This window comes from Anas platyrhynchos, chromosome 5, assembly GCF_047663525.1.
Source record: "Anas platyrhynchos isolate ZD024472 breed Pekin duck chromosome 5, IASCAAS_PekinDuck_T2T, whole genome shotgun sequence".
NCBI lineage: Eukaryota > Metazoa > Chordata > Aves > Anseriformes > Anatidae > Anas > Anas platyrhynchos.
In genome coordinates, this window is record NC_092591.1 from 51,108,878 (window position 1) to 51,121,908 (window position 13,031).

At 38.1% G+C, this 13,031-nt stretch overlaps 1 protein-coding gene across 14 annotated transcripts in view; it reads right to left on the reverse strand.

The window, feature by feature from the left end:
* The window catches only part of LRRC4C (leucine rich repeat containing 4C), a 513,499-nt gene that overhangs the window by 84,658 nt on the left and 415,810 nt on the right, over positions 1-13,031 (reverse strand). For 11 of the 14 annotated variants that reach the window (XM_072039043.1, XM_072039047.1, XM_072039041.1 and 8 more), the window contains one exon: positions 12,308-12,442. The gene's annotated coding sequence lies outside the window, so the exon portion shown is untranslated. Of the gene's footprint in view, positions 1-4,633; positions 6,514-12,307; positions 12,443-13,031 lie in introns of those variants that run through there. The other 3 variants (XM_027457656.3, XM_005023397.6, XM_038180180.2) reach the window with 1 other exon arrangement.

The following is a 13,031-nucleotide window of genomic DNA, read 5'->3' on the forward strand; positions in this document are numbered from 1 at the left end:
TACAGAAGCTCTGGTAGATACCTGCAATGCATTTTAATCTGCCCAAGGAATAGATTCAATCCTGGCAAGTTCATTGTTGTTTCTAATTGTCAGCGACTGCTACACTTCACTTGCCTGCAGCTATCCAATTAACATATCACCACTACACAAAATATTGCAATGTGCTCAATGTCCTAACAACAAGAGGCTCACACTTCACTTCCGTCCAACAATTTTCTCCTAATTGGTTTTCAACATATTAGCAAATGACAGGGAACGGACATAAGTGGACAGATAATACAGCTCTCAAAGTCCTTTTCCTATTGTTGTACAAAGTTCTGCAGAGATCCCCCTGGTTGTTGAGTAGATCCAGAGAGAGAAACAGAGAAAGAGAGAGAAAGAGAGCAGAGAGGGAAGAAAAGCTCAACTCAAGAAGTGGAAAACATGTAACTTGTGCCCTGAGATATTGCTATGGCAACATTTAAACAATGAACAAAAAGCCCTGCAGGATTCTGCTCTCGCTTCCTTGGATACCAAATGTAGATCCTGATTCTCTTTTATTGTGTGCATGGACAAGCTTCTGATTTTTGCCTTTTCCTCTAGCAGACAGCAAAAAATCCAGGCCCCATACCAGGAACTAGGCTTTAATTCATTTCCACGTATTGCAGCTTGTGCATCGCAATTAAAACACACCACTAGCACACCCATTGCCCCTCTTGGTTCCCTATTTCTATCCCACAAGAGAAGAAGCAGCTGTGATAGAAAAGCTGAATAACAGGTACCTTTATTTTTTAAATCGCACCATTAAATAAACCACCCCAAAATGTTACGAGTACAACCCCCATGTCTTCTGCTGTTACAGGATGTGATTACCGGAAGCGGAGGCAGGATCAGCTCCTTGCCCACACTCTGGAACTGGAGAGCACTGCAAGGCTACCTTCTGGGTCCCCACGACTGCTGCTATTACTAAATTCTTATTATCTGGGTTGTCCTGGAGGGGCAGAACTTTATAACTGAAGGAGACTTATTTTTCATTACGATTTTCATAGGGCAGCTGGCAAAGGAACAGATGGAAATGCAGGAGGAAGGCCCCTGCTAATAGTAGCTCAAAGTCCAGCCAGCTTGACTACCTCAGAAATAATTTAGTGGGTGCTAATTGTGTTTCTTCAGTCATTTCCCTCCCAGACTGCAAGCGGCAGTAACACCCACTTCTCTCTCCTCATTCCCTCACTAGCAGTCAAAATGAAAGAGATCTCTGCAAGCTAAAGTGAAGGCATAGTGCCACAGCTGAGATGGAGGTTCTCGCACACTGCTACTGTGCACAGTGCACTCCTTTAGCGAATACACTGACACTTCATTCTTGGATATTTTGTCTTGCAATTTTTCACCAAACATGCTAAAAGCCTGTCTTGAGTACTGTGAAAAATCTTCCTGTCTCATATTGTCACAGCTAGAATCTGTGTGTGGAATGGGATCCAGCTTTTAAGGTCACAGACAAATCATTTTGGAGTCTGTATGCAGGAAGCTATGGCAACATCTTGGAAATCCCTTTCTTTTCCTCCAGTCCCATACAATTGCTTGTATTGGTTCATACCTACAGAATTCTTTCTTGGGTTTTGCCCAGTTTGAAAGTTTATTTTTCACTCAGTGCTATCAGGCTGAGAGCTAATGTGATAGAAAAATTACTGCTCCAGCAAACTGAGCATGTTCCTATTCTCAGTAACTGAAAATCATTCCCTACCTGTGAAAAACCATGGACCAGCTACCCCTTTGCAGTACTAACCTCCAGTTGCCAAGAAAACTTTAAGTTTGAGATCCATGATCTCTGACCTTCTGGAGAAAAACTACAGCAAATGGAGCAGGGTTCTCTAGAACAGCTGTCTCTTTCCTTCTGTACAAGCATTTGGTGCCTAAATATACACATAATGGTACAGCACCACCTTTACAGACCAGTGTGTGAAAGGATAGTCCATGTTTTGGAGAGGAGACAGCCTGCAGGATCAGCACAAGCTGCTGAATGATACACCTGTACTCAGGAACATGCAAAGGAAGTAGCAGAGACAACCAGTTCTTGCCTCTGTTTGAGGAGATTTGATGCTCTTCATTTAGCTGGATGTTTCTATTGACACTTTCGGCGATGTGTTTTATGACCAGCCCCTTGGGCTCTGGATAAGCCCCAACACAAGTGCTTAGAAATGCTATACTCATTCCCATTATGAGACTGAATGAGTTAAACTCTGGGTTGTTCCATGTGTCTTTTGGCTACTGTATTAAATGAATGATTCACTGAAGTGTGAAACTGTTGCCTCTTTAGAAGCAGATGCGCATCCCTAGCTTTTTAATGTTGACATGGTTTGCCTATTTCAGCCCATACTGGTGGCTAAATTTTCCCAGTGCTTCCTTATCACATCAAGAAAATCCTCCTGCTAGTTATTGTACAAAATGAATGAGGCACCTATGGTGGTTTCTATTGTCAAAAAAAACAGAGTTGCTCTATCAGATTTTCTGTTTATGTATTCACTTGACAGCAATCCAGGGAAAAGCTTGGAGATGCCTTTTCCTTAGCCAGCTTCTTTTTCCTTCAGTAATTACTGAGCAGCAGCTTAACATAAATTTAGCTGCTCTATTACTGCAACTGCTGATGTAAGTGTAGTCCACAATAAGGCACAGGCTTATAATGATACATGAAGGAATGGAGAACGGAGTTTTGTGCATACTTTCAGATGCTGACAAACTTATTACCCATTTAGTGTCCCACCAGAAAACACGTGCCCAGAGAAATAAATGAGGCTTAAGCACTTCATACTAAACTGATTTAGCTATACTGAGAAGGATGGCAGTAATTGGAACTGGGAGGAACAACTTTTGCTGTGCCTGCTTCCTTCTTTTTCTACACACAACAGCACAAAGGGTCTGATTCATACACGTGGCCAAACAAAAACTCCCAGAGATTTCGTTAGGAGCAGAACTGGACCCTAAATCTTAATCCTTTACAAGTAGAAAAGGCTTAAGAGGCATGACCTCCAAACAGAAGCACATGGGACACATTTGAGAAGCAGAAGGTCTCATTTCCGTTATGCCAAAAGATTCAGGACATTTACATGAAATAACAGTGGTGATGTGTATGAAATGTAGAAAGAAAAAAAAAAAAAAAAAAAAAAGGAAGTTAATATTTATTTATGTATTTATCCAGGGAAGTTGGAGCTCTTGTTTGTGTTGATTCACTGATTCACACAGGAAGCTTGTGAAGAGGGCAACATTGCCAGAAAAAAAAATGGCAAAAATCAAGATCTGGCTCAACCAACATCTCCCCCATTCCTGCCTTCTTTCCCCTCCTCCAGAATATTCCAGCTAGAGAAAAGTAAAATGACTGGCAAAGCTAGCTCTGCACCTTGTCTGCTAAAAATTATCCATATCTGTTCAGTGGTTCATTTAACTATGAGTTTTTCCTCTCTCTTTCTACCCCAATTGTGGCCTAGTACTTTCAGCTGGATCCTCTCCATATGCAGGCCAAGGTTGAGAAGCATAGAGGTAAGGGAGATGAGAAGGGTAAAAGGAAGAAAACTCCCTATATACAAGATAAGCATCCATGCCATACGAGTGGATGGAGGTGGCATGCTTCCCCACATGAAAACAAGAACCTCTATTTTAAATATCACATTACCCTGTCTTTATTTCACACTCCCACTTCTCCCGGAAGGGAGAGACATTTACTGGTCTCTTACACATCATTACTAATTTGTGAACCCCACCATCTACAAGCCACTTTTTATTATTTTCATTATCAACATAATAACAAAAAGCTCCAAACACGACAGCATCCTCTCACTGGCTGTCAATCTCAGTAAATCTCCTTCCACTGCCATCAAAGTCCTAGGGGAGCCTGGAGGATTCATCACAAAATCACAAATTTCCTAGGAGATCTGGAGGGCATGAGTGGCTAGCACAGCAGTTCTCTAAACTCCCCTTCAACAGAAGAATGCCCTCTCTCTGCCTGCTACTATTTGTTCTCAGAGCGTAAAACATTCCATTTCTCTCAGAGCTGCCTCCTCAAAACCCATCACCTATTGCCCTACACGACCCCACTCCCACCAAAAGCCATCCTTCATTTCCCTGCTCGATTATAAAATTTTCCTGTTAATACACCATGTTGATCTGCAATGTCAGACTGGATGCCAGCAGTGAAATCATAACCTATTTTAAACACTTACAAAATTAAAAATAAAAATTTAAAAAATAGGTAAATAAACCTTCCCTGTACATCCAATTCTGTGTAAGTTGCATCTGGATTTTACAGATTGGGTAATCAGGCAGCACCCATCACTCACTGCAGGGTTTTTTTCAAAAGATTCCTTTGCTAGTGAACATTTACAAATGCCATAAAGCCACACAGGCAAGCATCTGCAACATCTTACCAAGGCTGGAGTTTTACTAACAGGAACATTTGAGCTACTGTGAGATTTCAGTTCTGTCCTCATTCTTCTCCTTCTCTTCCCGATGAACCCCCCCTCCCACTCTCACCGTTATCAAAATTAAATCACATTCTTTATTCAAGTGGGGGAACAGACCAAGGAAAGAGGCATAACGAAAAAGAAGAGAAGCAATGGGGCACATTTTCTTTCCCAAGATATAATAAAATAGAAAGTGTACTTACTATATCCTCAAAGACTATCCAGCTGGAAATCCGAGTGGTTACAAAAAACAGGGTGGGGGAGGGGGGTTAAGAAAACTATTTCATTTCAGCAACCAAACCAAAATTAAAAAATAATAATAATAATAAAAAATAATAATAAAAAATAAAAGATATCCAACTGCAATTTCCCGGCAATTTCAGTCCATACAGGTGCCAATCCAACCCAACACTGCTGAACTCTTCCCCTCCGGCAATTTTGCTTTCCTCTTCTCTGTCCTTTATTTTTTTCTGTTGGGTTCAACTTTCCTGCTTAAAATTGCTGTAGTGGTAACGTTGATGCTTCCCTTCACCAGCAAAGAGGGGTTTAAGAATAACAGGGGAAAAAAAAAAATCTTGTAGAGGATAAATGGTCCTTCTCCTTTATGAAACTTTTCATTCCACTGTGGATCCTTTGCCTACTTTCCTTTTTGTGAGGTTTTCTGCCTCTCTGGCTTCTCTGCTCTCCATTGCTTACTAGTTGTTTTTTCTCTGGAGAGCAGAAAGAGCTACATTTCTTTTTAAGCAGCCCTCCATCTGTATTCTTTTAATGCAATTTTGTTGTGACTGTTAAGATCCAGGTCTTGCCAGGCAATTTTCTTCTTCCCCCTTCTTTGCTGCACTATCAGTTATCCAATCCGTGTGTCTCCACATTAGAACAGGGATTCCCATTCTTCTTTTTCCCTATCTCCCACACTCCTTTAAAAAAGAATCTCCTTATGCATTTAGATTTTTATTTGTGTATGTCAAAATAATAAACTTTTAGTGTCTCTCCCCCCTCTCCAAAGATCTGATTAGATTTCCAATCACAACCCAGTGCGCAATTGGATTTTTGATTTCAGCAAGAAGCCAGCAATCCACAGCATCAGCACCCTCTCCTTGCTTTAAACTCCACGTTATATCCTTTTGCCTTCCCTCCAACTCCTCTGCATTTTCATAATCTCACATTAAATGGAATGACGGAGGGAGGGAGTAGAGAAAAATTCAAGGTTCCCACCAGCTGTCAAGAATAAATCCATCCCCTTGTTATATTTTAAACACTCGGGACGGGTGTTTTTAACGCCCACTCTCCCCTTTGCCCCCCACACTTCTCAAAATCTTTCTGATGTTAAAACTCCCCCGATGGGGCACAAAAGAAGCCTGGGGAGGCGTGATTTGTCCTCTTAGCTGTGAGTTTCACAAGGACCAGCTTCCCTTTGCTTTTCATTTCAGCTTCCTCTCCATCTTTTGTCCAGCAGCTATAAAGATCCAGCAGCACCAAGACGGATAAACTTCTATTTCTTCTTTGAGAGAGAAGGAAAGAGAGAGGGAGAAGGATAAAATCTCTGCAGCCTCTGCCTCCCTTTTCCTCCCCTTCTCTGTTTCAATGCAGCTCCGATCGCATTTGCAATCTCTGTCTGGTGTATTTCAGATCTACAAGTTGGATTTCCCTTCTGCACAGCAGTGAGTTAGACTCCCATCGTCTTCCACATGCCAGTTATCTTCCCCCTTTTCTTCCTTCCTTCCTGTCTCCCTCCCTTCCAAGACGATACATTCCCAGGAGCGCGGCCGCTTCTTTCAGTTTTTAGTTTCATCCCTGAAACGCATAGCCCTTTGCACAGCCGAAACCTTTTCTCCCTCCCAGCTTGAATTCTTCCTGTGTGTGCATGGACGTACGCATCTATGTATATATCCAGTTCCAGACAGCTGCTGTTGTTGCTGCCGGGAGTAGCTCCGCTTTTCTGTCGCCCTAGCTTTCTCTTACTCGCCACCTTTCAGTGGCACCCTAGGATTTGCAAATGTCCCGGGGCCAGTCTTTCTGGCTACACTCCTCCTTCTCCCCTTCCGTTCTCGCTCCCTTTCTCTCGCTCCCCCCTCCCCACCCTCCCCCCCTTTTCTCTGCTTGTGATCAGTAAAATACAATTACCCAATTACCTCCCATCATCTTAGCACTGATTGGTCAATTGCATTAACACTTGATGTCAGGGAAAGGGTATTGGAGCTGCTCTGACGTGGCACTGCTGCCACCTGGTTGACAGTCTGGGAACAAACTCCAAGTTACCTTAAGAAACCTTCAAGTCAGAAAGCAGTAATTGAAAAACAAGGAATCATCTTAAGGAATGAAATGACAAAAGTCATTTTCTTAAAAGCCTGCTTGATTCTGACAGATCAAGCAGTATGCACAGGTACCAGCCTAGCCACTGAAGCAGAGGGAATGGCAGTAAAATGAAAAAAGGTATAGCTACCTTTGCAAAAGAAATAGAGATTAAACACTATTCACATGTACCGCCCAGCCACAGGGGCAGAGGAATGACAGTAAAAAGAAATGAGGTATAAAGTTATCTTTGCATAAAAAGTAACAGTGGAAATCATTTCTATGGAGAGACAATCAGTTTTCATATTACAGAAATAAATGTGTGTTTAAAACCTGTATATATGTACCTAAAACTCCATTTGGGCAGATGTTCTAGGCCAAAAACCCTATGAAGTGCCTCAATGTTTTAGTGGGTTTAGTTGCTAAGTGGCAGGAACACATCTAGGCTCACACACGTTGATTAGTATGACTTCCAACCAAGATTTTTGATAAACTGAGTCACAGATTTGGGTTTGCAAGGTACTAGCACATTTGTTATGCACTTACCAAGGTATGTCAAATTTACTTATACTACTTTATATATATATATTTCTTCCCTGGGACCTAAATTCAAAAGAAAAAGAAATTTTACAGAAAACTTGGCATGTATAAAGTTAGACATGCTACCCTCTGCAGGATCAAAAGAAACAGAATATGGATGATGTATGTGCCGGCATTTCTCTCTCTCTCAAAATCAGAAAGAAATTATTTATAGATCTAACTCCTCCACACAACCCCAAAAAAGAACTAGTCAGGAGTTTTCATGGTAATTATAGCAAACTTTATATATTAAGCAGAAATTATGAGTTATTCAATGCATACAATAATATAGCTAGTTCTTTGAATTGTCTCTCAAATTATTGAATTATGTTTGGTATCCTTACTCAGTCTTCAATCTTTGGTGTGAAACTGGCATACATGAAAATAAAACAAAATTAAATTTTAAGTTTTATGTCATATTATAAAGTTTTTGTGGAATTATAAAATCCATAAACTAGCTGAATTCAGTCAAATAACACTTAGTGAATCATTAACATTGACTTTCAGATTTATTCTACTGACTCAGTGGGTTTTTTGGTGAAAAAGTTCCTTGAGATATAAGTTATGGAATTGGAACCAGGTCCTTAATCACTGTTAGACCATTTAGCATCTGGTCTTACTGAAATCAATGGCAAACACAAATTCCCTAACATGGGTGAAAGACTAGCTGTGTAGTAATAACAAATAACCCAAACATAATGGTCTGTCAAGAACACTAAAAAAAGACTTCAGAAATTTTGGAGAAGGCTGTGAGTGTGATATGAGATGAAGTTGCTGACAAGTAACAATCTTTTTCTCAGCTGGTGAGCTTATTTTGTTCCTGTCTGATTCATTGATGCTGCTGGTGTATTTTGGGCCTACAAACTTTTTATGACTCTTTCTCTTTTTACTACTTTAAATCTGGAAAAAATAAAAAATAATAAAAAATAAAACAAACACTGAAGTTGTTTCCTTTTCCCAGAAAGATAAAAATAAATAAATAAATAAATAAATCACAGCCTAATATGTTTGCTTCACTGTTTCTTTAAAAAGTGCCTGAACACTTTATTTACTACTAATATTAAAGAACTTCTGAGTAAAACTGAAGGTTTCTATAACTGAATTAAACAAATATATGAGCATCAAAAACAGAAGACATACAGCTTTTGGGAATCTAATCGGAATTCAAGACACAAGCATTTGCAACAGCTACACTATCTCTGTGGATGCAAACTACTGTATCCACAAAAATCCTACAAAATATTTTACTTCTGCCAGAAATTTGCCCATTCTGCATTTTTATGTCATTCAAATGGCATCAAAATACAATTTCTAACATATGCCAGTACTTAAATAGCTGTACATATACATATATGAAGATAATACATTTACTGACATTAACATGACACAAAATTAGCATCAAGACTGTAACATGCTGTAGGCTACGATACAATCTTCTCTCAAAGTTTATTATTTTAAATATACCAATTATGCTTTATCACCTAATAAACATAGAAAATAGAGTGATTAGCTTCTCAGAACATAATTTTAAAGCAATCTAATTTGCAATATTTATGAGATGACACTGCATGGTCTATGAAAAGCTAAATGTTATTTTACCAAACAAAATCCAAAATATAATTGTATTATCTGTTTTTCAAGCATGAGTGCCACCTATGTGTCAAATCTATTTAAAACAAATATTTAAACATTATCACAATAAGTCAACAACATTTGATCACTAATCAAATGTTAAAAGGGTATCACTGTTAAGAGGCTGGAATGAAAGGCTGGACAGAAATGTTTGTGTGTGACTTTCTAACGTACTACACTGGATGTTCTTGCCTTCAAGTATATTATTTGTACATTGCCTTCAATCTTTTAGTTTGCAGAATTTCTGGGCAAGAAAAACATCATATCAGTTCACAGACCCATCCAACACGGGTGCCCCACCACTGGGCACGCTCCAATGGAAGGCAAGTGTTAAGAGCGGCTGTTAGCTGGTCTTCCCCCTGGGAGCTGTCCTGGTCACTATGGTACAAAATCCCAACCACACAGTGGAGGTCACTGGATCCTGGTTCTTTTTCTGGATCATCATGAGTCAAAAGAGTGAATTATGAAAAAAACTAAACACAGACTGGCCAGGGAACTTCATTTTTTTTCAGCTAATGGGGCAAGCTTGCCTGATCCTCCATATGATGGTGAAAATAAATCTCAAATGTGTCTACTGGAAAATGTTCACACAATAAACATGGACAACAACCAGCTGTCATAACAATTCCTTATTGACAAGTGATGAAAGTTAAAGAACTGAACTTCTGTCTGTGATTAGCACTGGAAGAGACTAATGAAAAAGACTAGACAGAATTGTCAGTCATTTGGTGGAGGAGAAACATGACTAAAGCCTACAAAAAGCAAATTCTAACCTGTACATAAAAAGGAGAAGATAAATCTTTAAATGGAATAACAAGATACTAATTGTAAGGAAAGAGTAAAGCCAGACCATTTTGTTTATATGAAAGAGTAAAATCAGACCGTTGTTTATGTGAAAAAGAGTAAAACCAGAAAATTTTGTTTAAGTGAAAAGCAGGTTCAAAGTTGTTCTAAGCCAATGACAGCCCTGCCTTCTTCTTAAATATGAAGAAATCATAAATGAAGCTGTGGAACATATTATTCTTTCTATTTATTAAACATTGCTGACAAGAAACTGATTGCATGTGGAGATAGTATTTGCATCTTCTCATAGCTTACTACTTTCAAATGAGAACATAAAATGCTGACAAACTTACTTTTGTCTGCAGGGATCTAGCTCAATAATTAATTTAGGGATTGAAGAGATGCTAAAAATCTCAGACTATATAAAATATGTATCAGAAATAATGTCACTGGGTGATTGACTTCTCTAACGTAACTGAAACTCATGGTACGTGTTTTTATGTGTATGTGATGTCACTGATAACTGTTCAATTCTTTTAGTATGAAACAATAACATCAGGTGCATAACCATCAAAATTAGCAACCGACTATAATGGTTCCTCATTTATTAGACATATTTTTGTTCTAATGTTTACTGTTCTAGTTTTAAGTCTTAATTTATAGGTAATTTCTACTTGGTCACATATGTTTAGGAGAAGTCAAAGACAAGTTTATCCTTTCAGGAAGATCTGGGTAAAAGCACAGCACGTAGGAAGTTCAAGTGCTGTTTAATAAACCCATCTTTCTGTAATATCATAGTACCTATAATATTTGTTAAAAATGAAGCTGAATGTTGTTTTTTGTTGTTTACATTTGAAAGGAACTACATTCTCAGATTTTTTGTATGTTCATTGTCCAGTTGGGTTATCAGAACAAGTTTAGAATGGTTCTACAATTTGTCCTATTAAAAAGTGAAGTTAGGAACATCTTTGATGTTAACAATCCATAACTGAATGGCAACTTGCTTCAACACTGACTTTATAGACTTTCCATTTTATGGATTTCAATCCAGTATTGTCAGTGCTTCCATTATGGCAGAGACAACCAATTCACGAAGTTGAGCATGAGTCAGCAGTGTGCTCTTGCTGAAAAGAAAACTAGGCTGCTTTAGGTGAAGTGCTGCCAGCAAGTCAAGGGAAGTGTTCTTTCCCTCTACTCAACAGTGCTGAGGTCATACCTAGAGTATTGTGTCCAGCTTTGGGCTGCCCCAAGAGAGACAACGGCATGTCTTCTATGAGGAAAGGCTGAGAGATCTGGATAAGAGAAGGCTCAAGGGGAATCTCATCAACAGAGACAGACTCTTTTCAGTGGTACATAAGAGAAGAGGCAACAGGCACAAATTGAAACACAGGATTTGTCTGAACATTAGGAAACACTGTTCCCTCTAAAACAGCCGTGAAAAAGTGGCTGAAATCATGTCATTCCTATAGAACTAGTTTAAGTCAGAATTTAATTCTAGACAAATTCTCTCCTCTCCAGGACAGAGTGCCACTGACATTAAACTGCTGAAATTCTCTCCACATGGAAGAATAATTTGTTAGATTTCAATGGAGTCTGTCTGGATTAATGGGTGTAAATGACAATTGAGAACTGTTGTTCATTTTATTTTCACACCTCATCTAATGCATTTTGGTTGTGAAAATGTCAACAGAATGGAGAAGGACAGATATCTTACTGTTAGTTTTAAATTGGATTTTTTAAGAATGTAAAATTTAAGAATATAGACAACTAGAGTTCGACATGAATGGTGCATCACTTTGGAAATAATATCTTTACTGATTTTTTTACACCGATTTTTTTCTTCAGTGAATTATAAATAACAAGACTATGATACTCTGACATAGAGATGAATATATTGGACATCTTAATTTCTTCTACTGTGGAATTGTGACTGGAAAACAAAATTTTCACTTATTGAAAATAAAATCTCAACTACATATGCTTCATAGCTTTAACGAGAAACAACCTAGCAGCAATATTGCTCTGCCTCATCCTCATGTCTATACATTCAAAGTGAAATTTAGGTTTGTGGAAAAGCCCTTCAGAAAAGAACTCTGAGCCAAGAAAAAAGTAACATAACAGGTTTCTAAATTTTCATTGAAAAAAAAAGTGATAATGGCTTGCTTTAACCTTTCAAGATCCCAGATAAAGTTATGCCTTTCAATAAAGTGGGGAGTAGAAGAAACGGTATATGCAAAGACACATTATTGACAGACATCACAGACAAAAAAAAAAAAAAAAAAAAAAAAAAAAAAACCTACAACTTATTAGAAATTACAGTAGTTAAGAAGACAACTTTCCTTTTCAACATCTGTTTTTCTGTTTTCAGATACTTATAACTTTCTAAATAACTTCCAACTGTTTATCTAAATACAATTTTTATACATCAGACATCATATCCATGTATATATCATATATATATAGACACACATGCATATGCATGTATATATACACACACATCATAAGTTCCACTTAACTGTATTTTTCATATATTCTGTTTTCCACATAACTACTGTGTAAATTATAGTGTATATAGTAACCTATTTTCTTACCATCAATCCTTGGAGGACTGTGGCCACTGATGAGGACATCAAAAGAGTTATAGCCAGGGTTCACTGGGATTTTATTACTAGAGTGCTTGCATGCTCTCAGGATAGATTATTTGATTTCTCTATATGCCTCTTACCCTACCTGTAAAATGGAAAAAATACTTTATGAACATGTTAAACAGCACGGACTCATTATTAAGAGGACTAGGGAGAGTGTACAGTGTCACAGCTGGAGTGCATATGTGACACCTTACCAACATATGATGCAAACAAGTAGGAAAAAAATGAGGTAGCAGAGGGAAATAAACAAACACATACTTATCATTTTCTTCAGTACCCTAGAAATCTATACTTGATATAAAAAAAAATAATTAAATAATTTAAGATGTACAAATGTGGTATGATATGAATGTACTTTGATAGACATTGACTCAGATTGGTGAAAAAGTGAGAAAACAATTTAGGACCTATCAATGAATAAAGGCAGAATTCACCATATTTATACTCATAAGTGCTGTGAAATATGGAATAAGACCAACTTTCGTCTTGAGCTTTCTGGATTTTCTCATCCAGTCTTTACCTCTCCCTGCTATCTCCATATTCATATTAATTCCCATGAAAAATGTACATTGTTTAAAGAACATACAAGGCCTCAATTATCTAATCCTCTTTCAGTGTCATCTTAAAGAGGTAGATTAAAAACTATAAAACAAGAATGAGCCTCTTT